The sequence below is a fragment of the Anabrus simplex genome, chromosome 1 (genome assembly GCF_040414725.1).
Source record: "Anabrus simplex isolate iqAnaSimp1 chromosome 1, ASM4041472v1, whole genome shotgun sequence".
Lineage (NCBI taxonomy): Eukaryota > Metazoa > Arthropoda > Insecta > Orthoptera > Tettigoniidae > Anabrus > Anabrus simplex.
In genome coordinates, this window is record NC_090265.1 from 1,226,639,416 (window position 1) to 1,226,665,554 (window position 26,139).

The following is a 26,139-nucleotide window of genomic DNA, read 5'->3' on the forward strand; positions in this document are numbered from 1 at the left end:
CCGGCAGTAACTGTGGAGAGCCCTACCGCTAGACAACGCGGCATCATGGTTTGGGGCGCTATTGCGTATGATTCCACGTCACCTCTAGTGCGTATTCAAGGCACGTTAAATGCCCACCGCTACGTGCCTCATGTGCTGCGGCCGGTGGCACTCCCGTACCTTCAGGGGCTGCCCAATGCTCTGTTTCAGCAGGATAATGCCCGCCCACACACTGCTCGCATCTCCCAACAGGCTCTACGAGGTGTACAGATGCTTCCGTGGCCAGCGTACTCTCCGGATCTCTCACCAATCGAACACGTGTGGGATCTCATTGGACGCCGTTTGCAAACTCTGCCCCAGCCTCGTACGGACGACCAACTGTGGCAAATGGTTGACAGAGAATGGAGAACCATCCCTCAGGACACCATCCGCACTCTTATTGACTCAGTACCTCGACGTGTTTCTGCGTGCATCGCCGCTCGCGGTGGTCCTACAACCTACTGAGTCGATGTCGTGCGCATTGTGTAACCTGCATATCGGTTTGAAATAAACATCAATTATTCGTCCGTGCCGTCTCTGTTTTTTCCCCAACTTTCATCCCTTTCGAACCACTCCTTCTTGGTGTTGCATTTGCTCTGTCAGTCAGTGTATAAAATAAGAGTTTGAAAAGGATGGTATTTCTGTATCGGTCATGTCCACAGTAACAAGAAAATGTACTTTTTACTTTTCCGTAATGTCTGTCTGTCTGTCTGTCTGTCTGTCTGTCTGTCTGTCTGTCTGTCTGTCTGTCTGTCTGTCTGTCTGTCTGTCTGTCTGTCTGTCTGTCTGTCTGTCTGTCTGTCTGTCTGTCTGTACACGCATCACAAGAAAACGGCTGAAGAGAATTTAACGAAAATCGGTATGTAAAGTCGGGGGATGAGCCGCTAAAATCTAGGCTATAAATAATTTTATTCATGCTGAGTGAAATGGTAGTTTAGGGGAAAGCCTTAAATTTAAATATCGAATATTTATATTATGAGCAGTCCTATCGATAAATACTATATAACTAAAGTTATATAGAATTCAATTTCCAATCATTTATGTCGTATACATTTTTACCGTACCGGCTCTGATAACATAGATATTAATGAATTTGTATTTTTGTTGCTAAGTCCATATCAACGCCGAGCCACGAGAAAATGGGTTAACAGAATTTAATGAAAACCGCTATATAGAGTCGGGGAATAAGAAACTACAGTCTATGCTGTAAATAATTCTATTTTCCCGAGATTTAGGGTTTAGGGGAAGGCGCCTGAAATTTAATTTTTAAATACCGATACCTATGTTATTGGTGCTATCGAAAAGTACAGTACTACATAACAAAAGTTATAGACAATACAATTTCCGATCATTTATGTTTCATTCAGTTTTACTGTACCGACTATGATAAGAGTGGTATTTCAGAAGGCCTACAATATCCAAAGCGCATAACACTGTTCAACAATAACTTTACATTGACCATTGTTTGTTGTGATGTTCTTCGTGCCGCTCAACTCCAATAGATGGGATTACCACTGCGTACCGAGTATAAGAGCCTGACTAAACATTGGCGGGAAATAGCTAGGAAGTTGGAAAGCTTTCTTATTTAGCATGCCACTCCTCTGGTTCATACATTTTCTGATACTGCAGGTACGTAACACACTGGTTCATCATAGCATTCGAGCTATTCATTCCCTACTCTGAGGCACTGATTGGAATAAGTAGTGTGCATATTTAATGGAATAATGACAGAGGAGTGTTCATGGCAGTCTGCGACCTGGTTGTTCCAGCTCTGGAACTTTGGATTGTTAGATCGGCAACGTAGTACTGTTCGTTGAAAGTGAGAAAGTGGGCGGTTTTTCATTTGATCGAGTATTTTATATGATAACATTGCTTTCAATCGCTACATTCCTACTGACGTTTTTGTAATGACCTATGTTGAATTCAGTTAGGAAAACCACCAAGTCAGTTTTTCTGAGAATCCCGTAGCGAAGCACGGGTACATCAGCTAATATAATATAATATAATATAATATAATATAATATAATATAATATAATATAATATAATATAATATAATATAATATAATATAATATAAGCTTAAAGGCTTTATTAAATCTACATCTACACCTAGTTATTAATAATTAACAATATAAATGATGTCGCAGAATTTCGTACTGAACTTTTACGTGCGAAAACCACCACTTCTTTGCTTAACTGCTTAGAAATCGAAAAATAGCTTGCAGAAATTTAGAAATCTCCTTGAAATACTATAGTTCCTCGCCTGTCGATCATTAAGCCAGACATATTCTCCAGTGCGTATTTCTATTTTAAATATGCTACTGTCAGTTTGATTATTTTTTTCTTTTCATGGTCAACTTTTGTGTCTATTCAGACACTGTTTCAAATCATAAGGTTGGATCGATTATGAAACACGACTTGTTTTCCTTGCGATTGCAATAATGTCCACTCTTCTTGTACTCCCGTTGTCAGCAATGCAGTGGACTATCTCGAATACTTCATAATTCTTTTCTGAAAGAGAAACTGCTGAAAATGAAAATGAAAATCCACAGCCTGTTTCCAGTCATTTGCCCGGTTGAAGAATGGAATGAATGAAGCCGCCATCTAGCGGCGAGGATAGGGAATGTGCCGGCTGCCGAGGCCTGTCGCACTCCTCTGGGACAATGATTAATGACATGAAATGAGATTGCTGGAATGATACATGACAGGCAAAACCGGAGTGCAGGGAGAAAACCTGTCCCGCCTCCGCTTTGTCCAGCACAAATCTCTCATGGAGTGACCTGGATTTGAACTACGGAACCCAGCGGTGAGAGGCCGGCGCGCTGCCACCTGAGCCACGGAGGCATATAAACTGCTATCTTGCTCCTAATTCAATGGTTGCGGCGAGCGATACGCAAGATTTCACCATGCGGACAGGAGCCTAGGACGTGTGCTATTGTTTCTGTCTCGCTACAGTGTCTGCAGCGGGTTCCGTGCTGACTTCGACCGTGGATGGCCCTTACAGAAGCGAAATTGACCTGTACTCTAGTTTGATTGCATCTCTCCATTCAGAACTGCTGATTGCTTCCATCCATCTGTTATCGAAGGGACATATTAAGAATACCAGAGACCTCCATACAAAAGCAGAGAAATGCTTCGAAAAACTTAGCCTACTCCTGAACGCTGAATACGAATCAGTCGAGGTCTCGCTCCTACGACAACTCCTTGAGAAAGAATTCGATGCCTGGTGTGCCTTACCTCAAAAGGGTAAGTGTGCTATATTATATGAGGAATACAACCAATCATTGGGTAAGAAAACCCAAAAGTCTAACCAGCAGCGACTGGATAAATGCCCTCAAACTGACAACAAATACAGTTCCAGTTCGTACATTACCTGGCAGATCCCAAGACAATAACTACTGTCGGCGTTGTCACAGCGAGATTGAAACACTTGGTTATGTCTTGGGTTCCTGTCCATGTAATGAAACACTACGGAATTCATGACATTATCGTATAAGATCTATGATTGCTGACGTCCTAAGATGAAAGCAATACACAGTCTACGAGGAGGTACATGGATTATCTCACGCTGGGTCAAGCCGTTGGATTGACATGATAGTCGTACCTCCGGACTCAAGTTATAGGTGCATAATGGTCCCCCAATTAGAAAGAGGGACATAATGTACACAAGGAGAAATTTGGCATATATGACCTTTTTTTGCTATTTGTTCGGGGCGTCGACCCATGTGGATATTTTGCCGCTATATATGAACTTACAATTCCTTATTCTTTCTTTCCTTCCTTCTTTCTTTCTTAACCTACTTATCCTCCAGGGTTGGTTTTCCCCTCGGACTCAGCGAGGGATTCCACCTCTACCGCCTTAAGGGCAGTGTCCTGGAGCGTGAGACATTGGGTTGGGGATACAACTGGGGATGATGACCAGTACCTCGCCCAGGCGGCCTCACCTGCTATGCTGAACAGGGGCCTTGAAGGGGGATGGGAAGATAGGAAGGGACAGACAAGGAAGAGGGAAGGAAGCAGCTATGACATTAAGTTAGGTACCATCCCGGCATTTGCAAGGAGGAGGAGTGGGAAACCACGGAAAACCACTTCCAAGATGGCTGAGGTGGGAATCGAACCCACCTCTACTCAGTTGAGGCTGAGTGAAACCCCGTTCCAGCCCTCGTACTACTTTTCAAATATCGTGACAGAGCCGGGAATCGAACCCGCGCCTCAGGGGGTGGCAGCTAATCACACTAACCATTACACCACACAGGTGGACCACAATTCCTTATTACAATGAGAATAGTAAGTTATCTTCTGGACTCAATAGATGTATTAGAATTGATGATAGAAGCAAGAGGCAACATTACTCCCATATTTCACAAATTTTTCAAGAAATTAAATATGGATAACCCATTTATTTGCCATATTTGCTGGCACGATGTAGTGTTTACAGTGCACTGTGTCTTCTGGTATGGGCTAGAATAAAATTGTTACTTTCATTGACCTGTCTCAGTCTCATCCTTGGCTTTGACAATATGAAAGTGGCTGAAGTATGAGTGACGCTAGTAATGCCATTCCTTATGCAGCCAGTCCCTGCAATGAATGTTGTGAAAATGTCGCTCATAGGGTCAGTTGGTCCACACATTTCAGTGGGCTTGGCAGAGCGATGTGCAATAGCAACTTCTGGCTCGGTGAGGAAAGCAACGGGAAACTACCTCACTTCTCATTTCCCTAGTACGTCTCTTCAGTGATAACTAGGCCATTTATTACAGCTGTTCGCATAGCTGTGGAGGATCAAACCAGCCTTCGGACTGAATACCCAACATACATACATACATACATACATGCAACCAATTTATTAAGGACACTGGGCTAGCGGCCCTGAAAGGATCTGCATTTAGGGCAGACGCCCAGGCAGCAGATTACCTATCAGTTTCTCACCTAGTCTTCGCTTAAATGATTTCCAAGAACTTGGAAATTTATCGAACATCTCCCATGGTAAAATTTTCCAATCCCTTATTCCTCTTCCTATAAATTAATATTTGCCTCAATGTGTCCTACTGAATTCATATTCAATTTAATTCGTACTGTTAAAACTTGATTCATGCGTATTTTTGTCTACTGATGTCATTCCACGCCATCTCTCCCCTGACAGCTCGGAACATACCCCCTTAGTCTAGTAGCTCGTCTCCTTACTCCCAGGTCTTCCCAGCCTATTTAGTAACACCGCTCTTTTGTTGAAAATCGACCAGAAAAAATCGTGCTGCCTTCTTCTGGAACTTTTCTAGTTCTCGAATAAAGTAATCCTGGTGAGGGTCCCTTACACTGGAACTATAACATGAGAAACTTTTTCAGGCCGCCTCTGTGGTGTAGCGGTTAGCGTGATTAGCTGCCACCCCCGGAGGTCCGGGTTCGATTCCCGGCTCTGCCACGAAATTTGAAAAGTGGTACGAGGGCTGGAACGGGGTCCACTCAGCCTCGGGAGGTCAACTGAGTAGAGGTGGGTTCGATTCCCACCTCAGCCATCCCGGATGTGGTTTTCCGTGGTTTCCCACTTCTCCTCCAGGCGAATGCCGGGATGGTACCTGAATTCAGGCCACGGCCGCTTCCTTCCCTCTTCCTTGTCTATCCCTTCCAATCTTCCCATCCCTCCACAAGGCCCCTGTTCAGCACAGCAGGTGAGGCCGCCTGGGCGAGGTACTGGTCATTCTCCCCAGTTGTATCCCCGACCAAGAGTCTGAAGCTCCAGGACACTGCCCTTGAGGCGGTAGAGGTGGGATCCCTCGCTGTGTCCGAGGGAAAAGCCGACCCTGGAGGGTAACCAGATGATGATGATGATGATGATGAACTTTTTCAGGGCATGTAAAACAGTTACTTAGAAACTTATCGGAGAGTCATGTGGGCGCAATGTTTTCCTTCATTGTTTTGACTTCTTCATTGTTTTCCAACCACAAAATTGTTCAGATTCCTGTTTTCAAATCTTAACACTCATTTTGTAGGGATAAATTTCCCAATCGCTCCCTTCGATTTTTCTAAGGTACTTTGTGGAAAATCAATTTCCATTTCTGTAACATCCTCTACGACTAATACATCGATCGGCTGTTTGAATGGTGGGCCCTAAACTGAGTATAATCTAAGTTCGTCCGTTTAACCTCAAGGGTTGATTATTTCCCCCTGACTCGACGAGGGATTGGGAGAGATAGGCGAGGAAGCGGCCGTAGCCTTAAATTAGGTACCATCCCGGCATTTGCCTCGAGGAAAGTGGCAAACGTGGGAAAACCACTTCGGGAATGGCTGAGGTGAGAAACGAACCTCCTCCACTCAGTAACCACTACAACACAAAGAAGGACGATGCAGAATTATGACAGTACATTTCCTTGCTGCAACTTTTGTTCTCTTTAGAGATATTAATTCCTGTGTACTTGATTTGAGTTATACAGTACTTATCACACCAAGCTCGATAACTGCAGTCGCTTAAGTGCGGCCAGTATCCAGTAATCGGGAGATAGTGGGTTCGAGCCCCACTGTCGGCAGCCCTGAAGATGGTTTTCCGTGGTTTCCCATTTTCACACCAGTCAAATGCCGGGGCTGTACCTTAATTAAGGCCACGGCCGCTTCCTTCCAATTCCTAGGCCTTTCCTATCCCATCGTCGCCATAAGACATATCTGTGTCGGTGCGACGTAAAGCAAATAGCAAAAAAAAAAAAAAAAAAAAAAAAAAAAAAGTACTTATCACGTCGTGTGAAGTGGCATTTTATTCGTCTAACTGGGTTTTATACGCACATGACGATTCAAAATTAGTAAGCACTTGAGAAAATAGTGGTGCAAAATATGTGACAAATTTCATTCTATTGTTAAATGGCTTCAAAATTATTAAAGACGCGCTATTGGTGGCGCGACGGTGGGCGAGGAGCTCAAGCCATGGCCACCACCGGTCTGGAACAAAGTTCTTTAAAGCAGTGTCTTGGCTTGTGACAGACAAATATTGGGCCTAGGTAGCCGAGGTTAGTAATTTGTGATGCAGATCTGTCAATATTAAATGATATTAGAGAGATGGAGAAAGTACAGAGTTTGATAGGAAGAAGGTCACTTTTTGTTGTTGTTGTCGTTGTTGTTGTTGCCATCCATAACAGAAATAAAATGTAAGGATGGTGTTTCGGTATCGGGTTTTTAAACTATTATTTTACACCTAAAACATCAGAAAGCCGGCCCCGTGGTGTAGGGGTAGCGTGCCTGCCTCTTACCCGGAGGCCCCGGGTTCGATTCCCGCCCAGGCCAGGGATTTTTACCTGGACCTGAGGGCTGGTTCCAGGTCCACTCAGCCTACGTGATTAGAATTGAGGAGCTATCTGACGGAGAGATAGCGGCCCCGGTCTAGAAAGCCAAGAATAACGGCCGAGAGGATTCGTCGTGCTGACCGGGCGAGTTGGCCGTGCGCGTAGAGGCGCGCGGCTGTGAGCTTGCATCCGGGAGATAGTAGGTTCGAATCCCACTATCGGCAGCCCTGAAAATGGTTTTCCGTGGTTTCCCATTTTCACACCAGGCAAATGCTGATGCTGTACCTTAATTAAGGCCACGGCCGCTTCCTTCCAACTCCTTGTCCTTTCCTATCCCATCGTCGCCATAAGACCTATCTGTGTCGGTGCGACGTAAAGCCCCTAGCAAAAAAAAAATCGTCGTGCTGACCACACGACACCTCGTAATCTGCAGGCCTTTGGGCTGAGCAGCGGTCGCTTGGTAGGCCAAGGCCCTTCAAGGGCTGTAGTGCCATGGGGTTTGGTTTGGTTTGGTAAAACATCAGAAAATAAATAGTCAGTTACGGAATGCTAACAAAGTTCCCTACGCTATAGGTATTCTCCGTTCAACACATATACTCTGCAGTAATTTCTCATCCGTGAAGTTCTACTAAGATAACAACGTATATATCAGGTACACGCACAATAGGGTACAGTTTAACTCCAAAAACGGTTTCACCGACGGCAACGAAACCGGGACAGTTTAACTTGTATAGCAGTGTACAACCTTAATCCTCTGTAAATTATTTCTCCGCTCTCATGTAATGATCGTCCTGAAAGGAACTTGCTACGTCAAGTAGTCCGGAAAGAGATGACAGTGCAGTGCAGGCTGAGTTGTAGACATTAAAAGTGCTGATGTTAATGATGAGATGGCAGTAGGCTATCCACAGGGTGTTGACAACATCATGCTTCCTACACTTTACAGTACACATTAATTCATTGACTTTTAATCAAGTTTCCTGCCTTATCAAGTATCTGAATGATACGTAAGTGATCAAACAATGGATCTAATTTGACTGGCTGATGATCTACTGCAGTATAACGTAAAATAGTGCATAGAGCCAACTTCCTTGTTAGGAGAATTTTACTATAGTCCCCGACTTTGTATCGTTATTTAGTAGACTTTTGTAACACTTCATCACCTCCGGCTCCGTGGCTAAATGATTAGTATGCTGGCCTTTGGTCCAAATGCCTTTGCTGGCAGGACCTAGTGTTTACAGTGCACTATGTCTTCTGCTATAGGCCAGAGCAATTTTGTTACTTTCATAGATCTGTCTCTGTCTTATCCTTGGCTTTGACAATATGAAAATGACTGAGATATGAGCGATGCTAGTAATGCCAATCCTTATGCAGCCAGTCCCTGCTATGAATGGTGTGAAAATGTTGCTCATAGGTGTATGCATTTCAGTGGGATTGGCAGACTCTGGATCGGCAAGGAAAGCAACGGGGAACTACCTCACTTCTCATTTCCCTAGTACGCCTCTTCAGTGATGCCTAGGCCATCTATGACAGCTGATGGCAGAGCTGTTGAGGATCCCACCAGCGGAATCGCTGATGGACTGAACATACATACATACTTTGGTCCAAACGGCCCGACTTTATTATTATTATTATTATTATTATTATTATTAATGGCGAAGTTAGAGCTCCATGCCTTCTCTTACACTAAACCATAATTATGACCATGGCATATTTAAAACAAAAATTTAACCCTAACTATGGTAATAATCTTACATTAAAATGCAACTTACTTAATTTAATTACTGTAACTTAACAGTTTCCCGCTGGTTCCGCCCGCAATGTGCAAAGTATGGTGTTGTTCGTTACTATCCTAACGAATGTATTTGCAAAGTTTCGAGTTAAAGAAATAAAGCACATGATCTGCTGTGGTAATAGAATGTAATATTATGTCAACAAAACACTTGAAAATACATCACACAAAGAAATTGAATTAAACGTTCCTTGGAACAACACTACGCGCCGAACTGTTAAAAAGTCCTTTAAAGATCTTCGTCATGGAGACAAATGTACGCATAACTTTTCTCATAATCTAACAATTTAAGTAGCTACTACCTCAAAAGAAAGCGCTTGATCCAGTGAGTGTTTTTAGACCAAAATGGACTGCATACTTCAATTAGAACGAAAGATATGATTGCTTCAATGAGAGAAAATATTGAAGAAATGAGACGTCAAATTTAATGTGCACTCATAACGTTCCTCCCAATCAACCAATTTGAATAGTTAAGAGCTGAAATGAAAGAGCTTGATCCACTGAGGTTCTTGGGCCAAAACGAACTCCGTACCTCAATTAGAACCAAATATATGATTGCTTCAAAGATACAAAAAAATGAAAATAAAATAATTTGAGGAAGGCGGAAGTTAAGTGATTTATAGTACCTGATGACAAATCTGTGCATGAATACCTTTCAGTTAAAAAATTTCTGGAAATCGACCGGATAGAATGGCCGGACTGACTTTAGTTTTCATAAAAATGTTAATATGTAGATTACTGTAAGTCTAAAAATTAAAGCCTTAAAAACTAATATAACCATTCATTAATAATAATAATAATAATAATAATAATAATAATAATAATAATAATAATAATAATAATAATAATAATAATAATAATAATTGTACCGGGCGGTACACCTCCACGCCGCTAATTCAAATATTGCGCCCGTTGAAACTCCTCTACAGGAGAAAGCCTGAACTTTAACAAACTGTATTAATTCAACGGTTTCCCGAAAGATGTCTCTACTGTAAATTTGGTAATTTTGAAGTGTTCTGAACTGTGTCTATTTCGAATTGTGTTTGTTGTGCCCTGTATCAAGAAGTGTGGACACTCTCTTCTAGATGTCTCTACAGAGAAAAGACTACGATGCGAAGTGATGGAACTGGTTTTTTTTTAAAGAAACCTTGTATCCATAAGTTTGTTCGTTGTTAAATTTCTTTCTTTCAGTTTTGGGTTGGCAATATTGATCTCTGTTTCCGCCAGTTTTGAATTCAGCCAATCCCGAATTTTCTAAATTAATTTTCCTCCAATCCTAGGTTTCTTGTTCAAGTTGTGTGTAACTTTTGGTGTTAGCCAATAAAGCGAAAGGGTGTGTCTTCTCATTCCTGAAAGGTCTCGAATGTTCCACGAGGGTATGTAAACTTCTGATTGTCTTGTCTCCACGCCACTTCAGTAACATCTTTCGCAGCGTGTGAATATGTAGCAGGGGGCGGGAAGCGCCTCTTTCTTCAAGCTGCAGTTCATCTACAAGGTAGTGGCCTGTTAACATCTTCATTTCTTGCTAGCTCAGCAGTTTAACTCTCGGGGAAGGTTCGAAGCCTTTAATATGTAACCTTTTCCTTTGAAAAGTATATTTCCTTTCTGTGCATGTAAAAACTTCAAATCTCTTTTACTATAAAGCGGGGATAGAGAGTGCTTCACCCTCTCGAACTCCCCTTCATTGTGAATTTGAGGTGACTATGTTTTCGTAACCGTTTTTTCTCTTCCTTCTTAAAGTCTTAAACTTATTTTGCTGACGAGTCACCTCCCTAGATTGGGATTAGCCCCTGTATTATCGGCCTAGCGCCACATAGGTTTTTAGACAAAAACGTTGTGTAGGAGTGCTAGTTATCGCCTCCATTCTATTTTGCATTATGGGCCAGTAACTTAACCTAATGTTTTGTTTTCTTCATGTGAAGGCCTTGTAGGTTGGGTACAAGATACCCTGTTTCACTGTATGTGTGCCTTGAGGGCAGTTAGGAGTGAAGTTTGTTGTGGCCTTTGATAGGCTTGTAAAATTGAGAGCAGGACTGCTCTTTCCTAATTTGATCTCTGCTTGCCTCTAGGAGGCTTAACATTGTAATTAGGGGCAAGTGCTCCTTGGCATGATGGGGTTTTCCGCCCCTTTGTTCATTTGGTAACTGGGTAAAGTTGAGCTATTCGCTCAAAGGTTGTGAGTGTGGGGCTCGAAGCCCAAAACTTGGTAAAAAAACCCCTGACGGGAAAAATAATTTTGTACCTGACTTTCGTTTTTATTTCACCTAGTGGAAATTGTTGAATGTTGTTATCTCTTATTTGTTGATTTTGAAGAGAAAATATAACCTTAAATTAACTTTAATTTGGTAGGTGAGACCTATTCCGACCCGCACCTTCTTTCACCTCTGCTGTTCCACAGTACCCCCGGAATAATAATAATAATAATAATAATAATAATAATAATAATAATAATAATAATAATAATAATAATGTTATTGTTGTTACGACCAACTAACTGCTTTCGACGGTTTTTGGAGACGCCGAGGTGCCGCAATTTGGTCCCGCAGGAGTTTCTTTACGTGCCAGTAAATCTACTGAAGCGAGGCTGACGTATTTGAGCACCTTCAGATACCACCGGACTGAGCCAGATCGAACCTGCCAAGTTGGGGTCAGAAGGCCAGCGCGTCAGCCGTCTGAGCCTCTCAGTCCGGCTATAACCATTTACTCACACAATCATCCATCATTCACTCAGACACTTTTATAGTTTAGGAAATAATTTCGACAAGTAGATCTAAAGATCTTTAAGTTCGCAGATTTTCTAATATTTACTGGAATAGAGTTCCAGAGTCTGGCACCCGTTATTTGGAACGTCCGGTTGAAAATAGTAATTTTGTTTTGGGAAAATGAGTTAAACAAAGAAGAAAGAAAGTGGAATTGTGATTCATTCGACAGTCCATAAACTAGAGAAGCTGTGCGTAACTTACGTAGTTCGTCGAATTTTAACCAGCCTAGTCTTTCAAAATAGGGTGTTGCGTGAACAGAGTAATTTAATGAAAATATGAATCTTAGGCTATACATGAATTTAAAGCTTTTTGTTGCTTACTGGTCTATTCAATAGTTGTGTCGATGAGTATAACATCACAATAATACATGACGGAAGTATGAGCGTTTGAAACAATGTCATTTTTTAATTTAGTGGGGGTTAGGATTGTTGATATTTGAGAGGATGAAGAGTAGTATGTACACTCCTGCATACACTCGTTATACTATATATTCATTCCAATTTAGATTTTCAACCATAATGATACCGAGGACTTTTACATGAGAAAGTAATATTAGTACCACTTAGCTCTAAGTTGGAGATATTGCTTCTTTTGAGCTTAGTTACGAGTCTAGTTGGTACCGGTACAAGAGTTATTGGTGGTGTTTTATTCGGATGAATAATTAGAAAATATTCGCCGGCATATTGCGCTATATTGTTGAGCTCATTAATTTCCTTTATTGCAAAATTGACATTTTCAACTAGAGAGTAATATTATATTTGGTCATCGTCAGTATACAGGTGATATTTGCATAATTTAAGTCGTTTTGAGATGTCATTTAAATATAAACTAAAACGAATTGAGGCTAGGATACTGCCTTGAGAGATTCCACTTTTTCTTACCGGTCGGATCTGTGATTTCACCTTCGTTGGTCTGGCTCGAGGACTGAGTATTTTTGTCGTTTTCAACATTAGATTTCATCTTAGGCAGGCCCCATTCTCACAGACGTGCAGATCGCCCATGGATGTCAACTCAAAAGACCAGCACCAGGCCTCTCCAGATGTTACATATTATTATTATTATTATTATTATTATTATTATTATTATTATTATTATTATTATTATTATTATTATTATTATTATTATTATTAACGCAGAATACTTTTCTTCGAAGGACATATGTTTTCAAAAGCGTGATATGGAGAGCGATATCAACAGCTATATGCCGGCAGTATGGTTGGAACCCTCCATCTTCCGAATGCAAGCTCACAGCTAAGAATTATTATTATTATTATTATTATTATTATTATTATTATTATTATTATTATTATTATTAACGCAGAATAGGTCTCCTCGGAGGAAATACGTTTTTAAAAGCAACATACGGAGAGCGTTATCAACAGCCATACGCCATACGCCGGCAGTATGGTTCGAACCCTCGGTATGTGGCCCTAATGAAAGAACATTCCCAGCGTTTGACTGTTGTCAGTATGGAAAGCCACTGGTAACCATTTTCAGTGCTGCATATGGCGGGATTCAAACTCACTATCTCCCGAATGCAACTTTATAGCTACGTGCCCAGAACCGCGCTGCCAACTCATTCGGTCATTGTTAACTTCAGAATGTGAAAAGAGCCTATTAATATAGGATATTGCAATGTATAGGGGATGCCTGGTCGAGGCAGTAAAGGTGTGCTGTTCACCTGGAAGGACGTGGGTTCGACTCCCCTTCTTGAAGTCGAAGAATTTAAGAAACGAGATTTTCCTTTCTGGATGTGCATATGGACCTGAGGTTTACTCAGCGTACACCAAAAATGAGTGCCAAGTTAATTCCTGCGGGCAAAGGTGGCCAGACGTAGAGCTAATCATTCTACCCCATCACGTACCGAGGTTGCGGATAGTGGAAGCCTTTACCTTCCAACCCTCTAAGGGCCTTCATTGCCTGTACGCAGATTGACTTGCTTTGCTTGTATTATAATACGTGATTAGTTTACCTATTTGTGCATTTTGAACACCGTTTGGGCAAATAATCGTCGATGTCCGGCGTGCTGGCTTTTGGCCACAGGGTCCTGGGTTCGATTCCTGGCAGGGTCGCGAATTTTAACCATAATTGGTTAATTCGTCTGGCACGGGGACTGGGTGTATGTGTCGTCTTCATCATCATTTTATCCTCATAACGACGCGCAGGTCGCCTACGGACGTCAAATTAAAAGACCTGCACCTGGCGAGCCGAATTCCTTGGACACATCCCGGCACTAAAAGCCGTACGCTATTTCATCGTCAATTACAGTAAAAGAGTAATAGGGTCTATTCTTCTTTCCACTTCTTTCCGTGAGGTTGTGGGTTCGATGCGTGTCGTACAAGCGGACCTCGCCCTGGTTGCTCTTTCTGATGTCATCATTATATAGCACTGCGTATTTCTGTGGTTGTTAATAGTGTGGTGTATCCTGTGTACATGAACATGTATTACGACGAACATAAACACTCAGTCCCCAAGCAAGGAGAATTAGCCACACGCGATTAAGATCCCCGACCTAGCTGCGAATCAAACCAGTTTCGCTTAAAATATTAAATGTTTTCTAACAACAGATCTTGCAACATTCAGTTCCTATTCATCGGACTATTCCACGGACATTAAACCAAATAAAAGTAATTTATTCGTTCTAATCCACATCACTCTCCTTATATGTGCACTGAATCCATGGACTGCTTGGTTGTGTACAGTATAATTCAGTAACTAATAACATTAAGGCTGAACATTATTAACCCACAGCCGTGAACTAATGTGTTCAGCAGATTTTTCTTGTGGCGTGATTCAAATATATCACATATGATACTGAGACTACTTTCACTTGAACTCTAGCGAGAGATCGCTCCGTACATAGGTCGTTTGATAGTGACTACCTGATATTTATTGCTTTAACGCTGATATGTTCCAATGATTTCATGGCTGATAGGCTAGCTATCATAAGTTCTCGATTGGAATTCAAGAGAGAATTGCAGCACTGTTACAAAAAGATTGAAATGTTGACTGGCAAAGAAGCCACGTTCTTAAACAAAGAGATGAACCAAGTGAAGTGAAGAGAAAATCCTCTGAAGAGGCAACATATCCCCTTGTTGGTAGAGGCTGTAGAATACATTGGCGGTACTCCCACCTGTCGGAATAGGCCACTGAAAGGGGACCCCAAGGATCTCAATTCGAGAGCTTGGGTTGGTGATTATGGGGCCGCAGCTGATTCTGGCACTGCTTCCAGTTACATTTGCCAGGATCATTACTTTCATCTTTCCTATTAGACACGCCTTGGTTCATTATTGTTTCTTATATTGCCGATGGTACTAGTTTTGTGATGCCTAGGGGTTACTTCATTTTGCGCTCTTCATTGCCCTTACCTTTCTTTTAACGATACTTTCATTTTCTGAAGATTAATATCTCTCTCTTCTTCTCTTATAATTAGGATTTTAGAAGAGGATGGTTGAACAGTTGCACTTATCCTTAAAACAAAAGTTACACCATCACCAGAGGCAAAATCTTATTATTATTATTATTATTATTATTATTATTATTATTATTATTATTATTATTATTATTATTATTTAATTAATTTATTTATTTATTTATTTTTGCTAGGGCTTTACGTCGCACCGACACAGATAGGTCTTATGGCGACGAGTTTTTAATTCTTGGTCTGTTTCCAATTACTTGTTGTGGGCACTACATGTGTATTGAATCCAACTCTTTTCACGGCCTGATAACTTTCCTGTGTGGAAGGATGCATTCACTAGTATGTGTTTCTGTGGTGGTTGGTAGTGTGATGTGTTGTATGCAGTATATTACATTCCCCTGATACTACCAGCCCCAAAGAAACTTTGGCCTACAAAGTGACGCTGCTCGGTTGGAATGGCTGCAGATTACGACCTGAAGAATCCTTTCGACCGTCATTCTTGGCTTTCTAGAACGGGACCGCTGTATCACCGTCAGATAGCTCCTGAATCGTAATCATGTAGATCGAGTGGACCTTTACTCAACCCTCAAGTCGTGGTAACAGTCCCTCATCTGGCTGGGAATCAAACCTGGGGCCTCCGGGTAAGAGGCAGGCTCGCTAATTCCACCGCGGCACTGGCATTAAGACGAACACAAACAAATGAACCGGAAGAATTAATCTCCGGAACAACCGGGATTCGAACCGGGACGATGCTCGAAAGTCGCTGACCATTCAGTCAAGAAAGCTGATCATATGAGGAAAAATCAATTAATCAAATATGGTCGTCCGGTCCCACAGTGTAGGGGGCCGCGGGATCGATTCCCGGCTGGGTCAGGATTTTTGATTGTAAATGATTAACATCCCTGGCCTGGGGACTGGGTGCATGTGTCGTCCTTAACGTTCCTTTCCTCACATTCAACACTCTACACTTCCTCCATTCCAATTACATGCAGGTTCATATCACATGGTGCAAGTAGGGGCAAAAGATCTCTATTAGGTCGACGCCCCGAACAAATAGCATTAAAAAAAAGGATATGGTCTCAGCTTCCGGGATGTAGACTTTCTGGTGCCATAGAGTTGATCTATCTACCAGTCCGACGTTTCTGTTGAGTAGCGAAAACGAACCTCTTCTGTGTAATGTCAAAGACTGGTTGGGGTGATGCTGAGTAGACCTACACTACCAGAGATCTTTATCCTGCCAACAATAGTGAAGGATGAGTCGAATTCTCTATCACTGATCCACCGCGGCAGCGATGTAATCACATAATCAAGTACATATTCAGACGAGCCTGGAGCTTGGTTAGATCCTCAGAAAGGACCGCCAAAGCTTATACGATTATAGGGAAAGTGAGAGAACCGATGGCGGTGCTATGTTGAGGCGTACAAGGTATGGTGAGGACTGGGATAGATTTTGAAGGTGATAAATTTCATCTTTGGTTCCGTATTAACGCAGATATAGCTAAAAATTATTAGCAATACCTATTCGACACAATAAAATATACACAACTTGAATTAAATGGCTTGTAAAATCATGATAACTCAAGGACATGTTTCAACCAATGCTAAGATCACATTGAGTTTATGATACAAGAGATAAGACATAGGCCTACACATAAAAATAGTACGCACATGTGAATAAAACTAATGGGAAAGTAAAGAAGATTACGGTACACAATACATATCAGTTTTACAAGTAGGAAGGTTTAAACTTTTAAAATAGTTCTACGATCTTGCTGTGTTTAATATTGATGATGATTTGAATAGAAATAACAGTCCAAAGTTGAATGAAAGGTCCTTGGCTGGAGGAGTATCGTTGGTATCAATAGACGATTTACATTAAATATGTCTGATGTATTGCATTTTATAAAATGTCTGATGTATCGTAAAACTATATTCACTATTTTAAACCTTCCTCCTTGTAAAACTGATACTTTTTACATACTTTCTCATTAGTTTTATTCATGGGTACGTACTGTTGAATAGGTGGACAAACATATGTAAATTCTTGCAAAGAAATTTTAACTGTATGTTGGATAGTTTGTCATTTCCTTCCTTACTGGGCTTTAAAGTGCTATTACAGCTTTACAAACCCTGTGAATAATATTTTTACATCCAGACACAATAGTTTGCTCCGAATGTCTTCACTCAGCACAACCCATACATCAGCAGCTTCAATGTTGCTGAGACTGAGACTTAGATGGGAGCTACATTGGTCTCTGCCAAGAGACAAATACAAAAATACTGCAGCTGCACCTTATGAATAATCAATCAAACAAAATGTTATTTTTTTTTTGCTTTTGTTTTTTTTAAATTTGCTTTACGTTACACCGGCACAGATAGGTCTTATGGTGACGGTGGGATTGGAAAGGGCTATGACTTGTAACGAAGTGATCATGGTCTTAAGTATTATACAGACAATATTTACCTGGTGTGAAAATGGAAAACCACGGAAAATCTTCAGGTTTGCGGACCACCAACATTGTATCAAACTTGAATTTGCGCGGATTGAAGGAAATGCTGTTGATAAACATTAAACTATAAGTATAATATTTCTATACTTCAGATTACGACTATGCATTTTTCATTTTTCATCAGCTTCTGGTCCCATAAAAAATCTTTATTCGGAAAAAAATGTATTTCATCCTTTGTGGGTTGTTTATTATGACTATTTATCTCAACTTTCCAATGCCTAACCCGTTATGAGAATATTAGGAACTTTAACTAGTCTAGATCTATCGATCGTTATTTTATTGCACCTACGTGCACTTCATTTTATATAAATTCATCAGAATAACACATTAAAATATCTTCAATATTAATGTGACCATACACCTCACTATCAACAGGACGTAAATGTGAAATTGTGATAAAGCCAACATACTAGAAGGTTGCAAACCAAACAGTTCGAAAGGATAAATGAAGTGGTATATTTCCAGGCTGAAAGTTGTATTCTTTGTATAGGTTATGGATACCTAATATATTTGATTTATTTTATATTCATGCATTATTATCATTATCATGTTTTATTATCATTAATTAACTTGGCTGAAATGGTCAGCGTACTGGCCTTCTGATACAAGTTCCGAGTGACTCCTGGCCTGGGCACGCCGAGATTTTTAACTACGTGTGGCTAATTCCTCTAACACGGAGGCTGTATGTTTGGGTTAGTCTTTACACACTGCTCTTAATCTACATATAACGCATCACACTGACAGCCACCATAGAAACATACAATAGTGGATACGTCCCTTTATATGGGGTAGGCGCCAGATAAGGCTCCCAAGCTTAAAACTGGGCAAAATCGCCGCATGTGCTGATCCGTATAAATGGCGAAAACAGACAAGAATAAGATTTACTTTTGTAGCCATTTGCTAAACCTAATTAAAATAAATGCAACACTTTTTCCAGATTTTCTCTAAATAAATTCTAGAACATTCGTTATAAAACTCCAGATAAAATATTGTGATTATATTCAAAATATGGCGATTTTCTGTATATCCCATGAAAATGAGAAATAATAGTCTGATTATTGGTATTTCTGGTATTACAAATTTTGTGATAAGTGTTCGAGAAATTACATTGTAAGAAATAACGTACCGTATTCGATTTACCAACTATTGTTCTTTCTTTTCTTCAAAGTATCCGTCTCCACAATCGATGGCACAATTCCCAACGTTTCAGAATTAGATACAGTCTGTGAAAGTCACTTTTGGTGTGCTCTTCACTTCGCCCATCGCAGTTTTCTGCATAGCTGTCGACCTATCAACTTTCTTTTCAACCACGGCCGACGAAAGAACAAGCATTAGCAGCGAAACCTATCAGCAGAGTATTACCACATTGTGCTTACTAAGAAATTCCTGGATTGATACAGCAATATGAGTCGAGCTTTGACATGCAATAAGAGCCACTGTTCAATTGCTAAGAAGTGCGTTATACCCAGGACCTTGAATTATTTAAATTTTGAGTTATACATTCCGAAAAGAACTATGATGCCACTGTTCCAGAAGTATAATTTCAGACCCGAAAAAACCAAACCACGTGGCACTATAGCCCTTGAAAGGCCTTGGCATACCAAGCGACCGCTGCTCAGCCCGAAGACCTGCAGATGACGAGGTGTCGTGTGGCCAGCACGACGAATCCTCTCGGCCGTTATTCTTGGCTTTCTAGACCGGGGCCGCTACCTAACCGTCAGATAGCTCCTCAATTCTAATCACGTAGGCTGAGTGGACCTCGTACCAGCCCACAGGTCCAGGTAAAAATCCCTGACCTGGCCGGGAATCGAACCCGGGCCCCCCGGGTGAGAGGCAGGCACGCTACCCCTACACCACGAGGCCGGAATCAGACCTTAAAATATCATGACAAAATTTGTAGGCCTACATACTGTATATCATAGTATGGTCCATGTGAGTATTGTGCTGGGCAAAGTAGGGACAGGTTTTTCTCCGGGTATTGCGGTTTTCCCTGCCATCATTCTTTCCAGTGGCACTCTCCAGTATCATTTCATGTCATCTGTCAGTCATTAATCATTGTCCCAAAGGAGTACGACAGGCTTCGGCAGCCAACAGAGTTCCTCTCCGCGTCGCTAGAAGGCTTCGTTCATTTCATTTCATTCCTGACCCGGTTGAATGACTGAAAACAGGCTGTAGATTTTCATCTACTTCAGCTTTCTTTTTTAAATGCTAGTCTATTTATTCGGGGCGTCGACCTAGGAAGATCTTTTCCCCCTGCTTTGCACCATATGTTATGAAGCTGCGTGTATTTGGAAATGGCGGAAGTGTAAAGTGTTGAATGTGAGGAGAGGAACATTAAGGACGACAAGGCCAGGTATAGGCCTATTAATCGTTTGCAATTAAAAACCCCTGACCCGATCGGGAATCGAACCGGTGGCCGCAGGGTGACAGGCGGACGCGTTGCCCTCTACACCGCGGAGCCGGACTCTACTTCGGGTACTTGTAGCATATATTTTTACTTGGTACCATTTTGGTTGCCTGGGAGTCAATATCAACTCTCCGTTTCACTCTCTCAGATAGCAGAGGAATTGGTACTCTATTGCGTGATCCATGCAAAGACAAGCAAAGGTAAGCCATCTCCAAACAGGCCAGAAAGGCCTTTGGAGGAGTGAAAGGTGAAGGCCTGCACTGTCTGCAATCTCGGCACTAATTGGGACAGAGTGCTTAGAGTGCTTGCCCTCTGTGTCGTTCCACAATTCGAAATCTCGTTCCTTACTTAACTGCAAGAGCAGACTATACTATTTGAGGCGTGTAGCTGTTAGCTTGCATTTGGGAGATAGTGAGATGCAACCCCACTGTCGGCAGCCCCGAAGATGGTCTTCCACGGTTTCCTATTTTCACACCATAAAAATGAAGAGGCTACACCTTAATTAAGACCACAGTCGTTTCCTTCTAAGTCCTACTCCTGTCCTATCCCGTAGTCGCCATAATACCTTCCTATGCAGGTACGAAGAAAAAATGTGTCTTTAACTTCCTGACGTGGAATCGAACACAATGTCCTTCCGGTTGAATCGAGCACACTTTCACCACCTCAGCTAGACAGATTGGGCGATCTATGGCTGAAGTTTAATTAATTTTGTCTCACTAGAGGTATTTTACATACCGATGTCGTACGACGTAGAATGCCGAATGGAATGTGTTATCGTCCTTAAAAAATAAAACTACCTCCACCGGGTTTGAAACCACGATTTTGGTATCCGGAATTCAACATTCCACTATTGATCCATGGAGGGAGCTGACTTAAGTTTGTATTTCATTACAACATACTTGCACATTAGCGTCTTAGTAAATGAAGAAGCTTGTGATTGGTGCTAACATCACGGTTGGATAATAAATGTCAAAAATCCGTGAGACATCTAGGCCATTTAGGTCCTTGGCTCGCCAAGAAGACTGCTGCGAATCCAGATGACCTGCAGTTATTGGAGTTCCATGTGGTCAGCTTGACGACATACTCAGCCGTATACCTTGCCTTGCGCAACTGCGCCCCAGCTCAGGCACCTCCTCTGTTGGTCTAATGAAGCTGAGTGAATCACGTTCCAGACCTCAGTCAAGGATTAAAATCCCTGGGCTGCTCTAGAATCGAACTCGTTTCCAGTGGATAAAAGACATGCTCACTACCTCAACACCACGGGGCTGGCTAGAATACATGCTACTAAGAAATATGTTTAACATTCGTAGAACGCATTTTCAGGTTTCGGAAAGTGACACCCATGTTTTTAAATTTGGCAACTCGACGTATTATTAACCCTCCTCTCTTGAGCTAACATGCAATGATTATAAAACAATCGTCTCTAAACTAGATTTTAAAATTATGTTCTTCCCTTGCCTGGTATAATATTGCAAAGACATAATATTCTACATCAGTATCAAAGCACAGAAGTAGATTATGAGGTTCTAGAAGGAGATGGGGCTATTGATGTGGATGAAATGGGAGACCCAATTCTGAGGCCAGAATTCGACAGAACTTCGAGAGATCTAAGTAGGAACAAGGCACCTGCCATTGATGACATACCTTAAAAATTAGTGACTGCCTTAGCATAAACTGGCATAGCGAGGTTATTCCATTTAGTGTGTAGTATGTATGATACAGGAGAAGTGCCACCCGATTTTATAGACAGAAAGTTGTTATACCTGTCCCCAAGGAATTAGGCGCTGACAAGTGTGAAAACTACCGCACCATTAGTAGAGCTAGAAAAATTTTAACACGTATTATTTACAGAAGAGTCCGCCTCTGTGGTGTAGTGGTTAGTGTGATTAGCTGCCACCCCCAGAGGCCCGGGTTCGATTCCCGGCTCTGCCAGGAAATTTGAAAAGTGGTACGAGGGCTGGAACGGGGTCCACTCAGCCTCGGGAGGTCAACTGAGTAGAGGTGGGTTCGATTCCCACCTCAGCCATCCTGGAAGTGCTTTTTCGTGGTTTCCCACTTCTCCAGGCAAATGCCGGGATGGTACCTAACTTAAGGCCACGACCGCTTCCTTCCCTCTTCCTTGTCTATCCCTTCTAATCTTCCCATCCGCCCGCAAGGCCCCTGTTCAGCATAGCAGGTGAGGCCGCCTGGGCGAGGTACTGGTCATCCACCCCAGTTGTATACCACGATCCAATGTCTGAAGCTCCAGGACACTGCCGTTGAGGCGGTAGAGGTGGGATCCCTCTCTGAGTTCGAGTGAAAAACCGACCCTGGAGGGTAAACAGATTAGAAGAAGATTATTTACAGAAGAGTGGAAAGACAAGTTGGTCTCAGTTGGGAGAAGATAAATCTAACTTCAGAAGAAATGTCGAAATAAATAAAGAAATCCTTACGTCTGATCTTCTTTGATCTAGAAAAGGCATTCGATAATGTTGACTGAACTGAGCTATTTGAGGTCCTGAAGTTGATCGGTATCAGATACAGAGAAATAAGGTTTATCTACAATCTGTAATAAATTGGGGTAACAATAATAGAGGGCTATGAAATGGAAAAAGCATGTTTTCAGTTTGGCCCCTCTCCTTTTTTTTAACGTTTATATAGAGCAGGTTGTAATAGAAACCAAAACGGAATTAAGGGGAATCACAGTCCAAGGAGAGGAAATCAAAACTGTGAGATTTGCCGATGGTATTGTTATTTTATTTGAATCAGCAGAAGATCTGGAGAAATTTCTGAATAGTATAGACACAGTCTTGAAAAATAAGTAGATGAAATAAATCCAAAACAGAAATAATGAAGTACAATCGAACGAAGTCAGGGATGCAGGAAATATTAAATTAGGAAATAGTCTTAAAGGAAGTAAATGAATATTGTTAATTGGGTAGTGGAATAACCAGCGATGGCAGAAGTAGGACATAAAATGCAGAGCAGCACAAGCAAAGAATGCATTTCTTAAGAAAATTAATTTGCTCACTTCGAACATTGATGTAGGTATTAGAAGTATAATTTTGAAGACATTCGTCTGAAGTGTGTCAATGTATGGAAGTGAAACATGGACAAAAACTAGCACAGATAGAAAAGGAATAGAGGCTTTTGAAATGTGGTGTTACAGAAGAAAGCTGAAGGTAAGATGGGTGGATCAAGTCACGAATGAAGGGATACTGATTCGAATTGGTGAGAGGAGAACCATTCTGCGAAATCTGACGAGAAGAAGATATAGAACGATAGGACACACCCTAAGACACCCAGGACTTGTTCAGTAAGATTTTGAGGGAAGTGTAGGCGGGAAGAACGGTAGTAGAACTGTAGACCAGGGCATGAATATGACAGGCAGATTACATTCGATGTAGTAGTCAGGTAGAAAGGATGTTAACAAATAATAGGGTGACATGAAGAGCTGCATCAAACCTGTCTATGGACTGATGATCCAAACAACCTAGTATATATAAGAATGTAAGAGGTGCTCGACTTTTCACTTCAGTAATAATAATTTCTATTTTCACACTATTTTAAAGAACGTAAATACACGATATTCAGCATAGTATGATTAAACAGTAAAATTGAACATTAAAATTGACACGCAGGCAATCTAAATGACGTCGAGCACCCTACCAGCACACGGTAGCTGATATTATACCGTTGTTATTATTAGGAAACAAACAAACTCATGGTGTATCTAAGCCAGCATATCCCTTGCCCTGTCAACAGGGCTACTACCCAGGCCGATGGCTTGCAGATATTCGAATCACACGACGTCAGTCCAACGACATCCTGAGCCGAATTGTTTGCCTTCTGCGGCCGGGTCTGTTGCCTCTCGTGCCTGGTAACTCCTCGGTTGGTCTCGTGAAACTGTGAACACAATTTCAGTTCTTAGACCAAAATTGAAATACTTTAACTTACCGCGATTCTAACGTGGAACACCTGGATAGGATACAGGCTGCTACTCCCACACCACGGGGCTGATATTTATTATTATTATTCATACTACGATCAAACTGGTCACCCATCTGAAATTAATTCAGCAATTTAAGTAAATGTTGACCGACTAAAACTTCTAATCCCAAACCCCATAGCACTACAGCCCTTGAAGGGCCTTGGCCTACCAAGCGACCACTGTTAATCCCGAAGGTCTGCAGATTACGAGGTGTCGTGTGGTCAGCACAACGAATCCTATCGGCGTTATTCTTGGGCTTCTAGACCGGGGCGGCTTTGTCACCGTCAGATAGCTCCTCAATTCTAATCACGTAGGCTGAGTAGACTTCGAACCTGACCTGGCCGGGAATCGACCCCGGGGCCTCCGGGTAAGAGACACCATGGAGCCGGCGATTAAAACATCTAAGTTATTATAATTACTCTAACTTGGTAACATTGAAGAACGTTGGTTTGAATGCCTGTCGGCTAGGGCGTGGATGTGGCGGAGATTAGGGTTTCTGAACCACCCAGACCCTAACAATTTACAGTAGTCTAATGATTAAGGACTTCAATTACAAGCAAGCACAGAAATAATTGTCGATGAAATACCTTCATATTTAGCTGCAAGTTGACGTTTCATTTAATGTTCGTTATAGCGGCAGCAATTTGTTCAGCAAGATGAAAGGTGTGTAACGTTAAAAGGACTGATCCCCTCCAAACAAGAAATTATAATCTACGCCAATCAGAAAGATGCGAAAATTTATAAACGAGATTTTCACATCCGGAGAGTCACATAGCGCAGAGGTTCATTTAGTTTACAACAGGAATGAGTCCCGGGTTAATTCATAGGGGCAAAGGAGGCCAGGCATCCAACTAAATACCGAGGTTATGGGTAGTTGAAGTTTTATCCTCCAGTCCTCTAAGGACCTTCAGGGTCTGTACGGAGATGGCATGAAGATTATGACATGCGAACAACTATTATACGTTGAAGACAGCAACACGTATTGAGCACTGGATGATCGTCTGGTAAGCTTGCTTCCCCTGTCGGTGGATACAATGGAATACTTGTCGTAAGATGCCTCAGGGGCTCTCATCTTGTGAGTTGACGACCACAGGACCTCCAGATGAGTGTGCCATTTTTCTCAATTACTTATGTCAGGATCGGGGGAGTTGGCCTTGCGGTTAGGGGGGCACAGCTGAGAGTTCTCATCCGAGAGAGTGGGTTCGAATCCCACTGTCGGCAGCCCTGAAGACTGTTTTCCGTGGTTTCCCATTTTCACACCAGCCAAATGCTGGGGCTGTACCTTAATTAAGGCCACGGCCGCTTCCTTCCCATTCCTAGGCCTTTCCTGTCCCATCGTCGCCATAAGACCTATCTGTGTCGGTGCGACGTAAAGCAAATAACAAAGAAAAGAAAAAGAACTTATGTCAGGCTTCAGACTTTCATTTCACCTGTCTATCCCTCTTCTCCTCGGACCACTACGGCAATAGTCTTGCGAATACGCCCTTTGTGCCCTTTGTGCCGATACCTTAATTCCTCCAAGGATTCCTTTTCCATTCTTAACTGTTATTAATCTTACATGAGGTTGGGTGTCCAGATGTATTTCCTCTTTAAACAGTAATCACTACATCGAGCGAGCTAGTCTCGTGCTTTAAGGTGTGTCACTGTTAGGTTCCATTCGGGGATTTTGGGTTCAAATCCCACTGCTGGCAGCCTTGAAAATGGTTTTCATTGGTTTCCAATTTCCACATCAATAAAATTCTTTGTATGTAAACTAATTAAGGCCACAGTCATTGCCATAAGGTCTCTCCATGCGACGTAAATTAATAACAAAATAATAATATTAATACTAATAATAATAATAATAATAATAATAATAATAATAATAATAATAATAATAATAATAACTAACATCGCCACAACTGAGAAGCTGTTTTACTTGAGGTTCAAATTGGGTAGACAGAATGGTGCTCCGTAATGCAGGCAGCAAGGATTCTGAAAGCATACAAGGTTGAGAAAGTA

At 41.7% G+C, this 26,139-nt stretch overlaps 1 protein-coding gene across 4 annotated transcripts in view; it reads right to left on the bottom strand.

Moving 5' to 3' along the window:
* The window catches only part of LOC136858218 (very long chain fatty acid elongase AAEL008004), a 244,715-nt gene that overhangs the window by 122,712 nt on the left and 95,864 nt on the right, over positions 1–26,139 (bottom strand). For 2 of the 4 annotated variants that reach the window (XM_067137605.2, XM_067137602.2), the window contains exon 1: positions 18,888–19,083. The exons of the other annotated variants lie outside the window; for them this stretch is intronic. The gene's annotated coding sequence lies outside the window, so the exon portion shown is untranslated. Of the gene's footprint in view, positions 1–18,887; positions 19,084–26,139 lie in introns of those variants that run through there. 4 annotated transcript variants of the gene reach the window in all.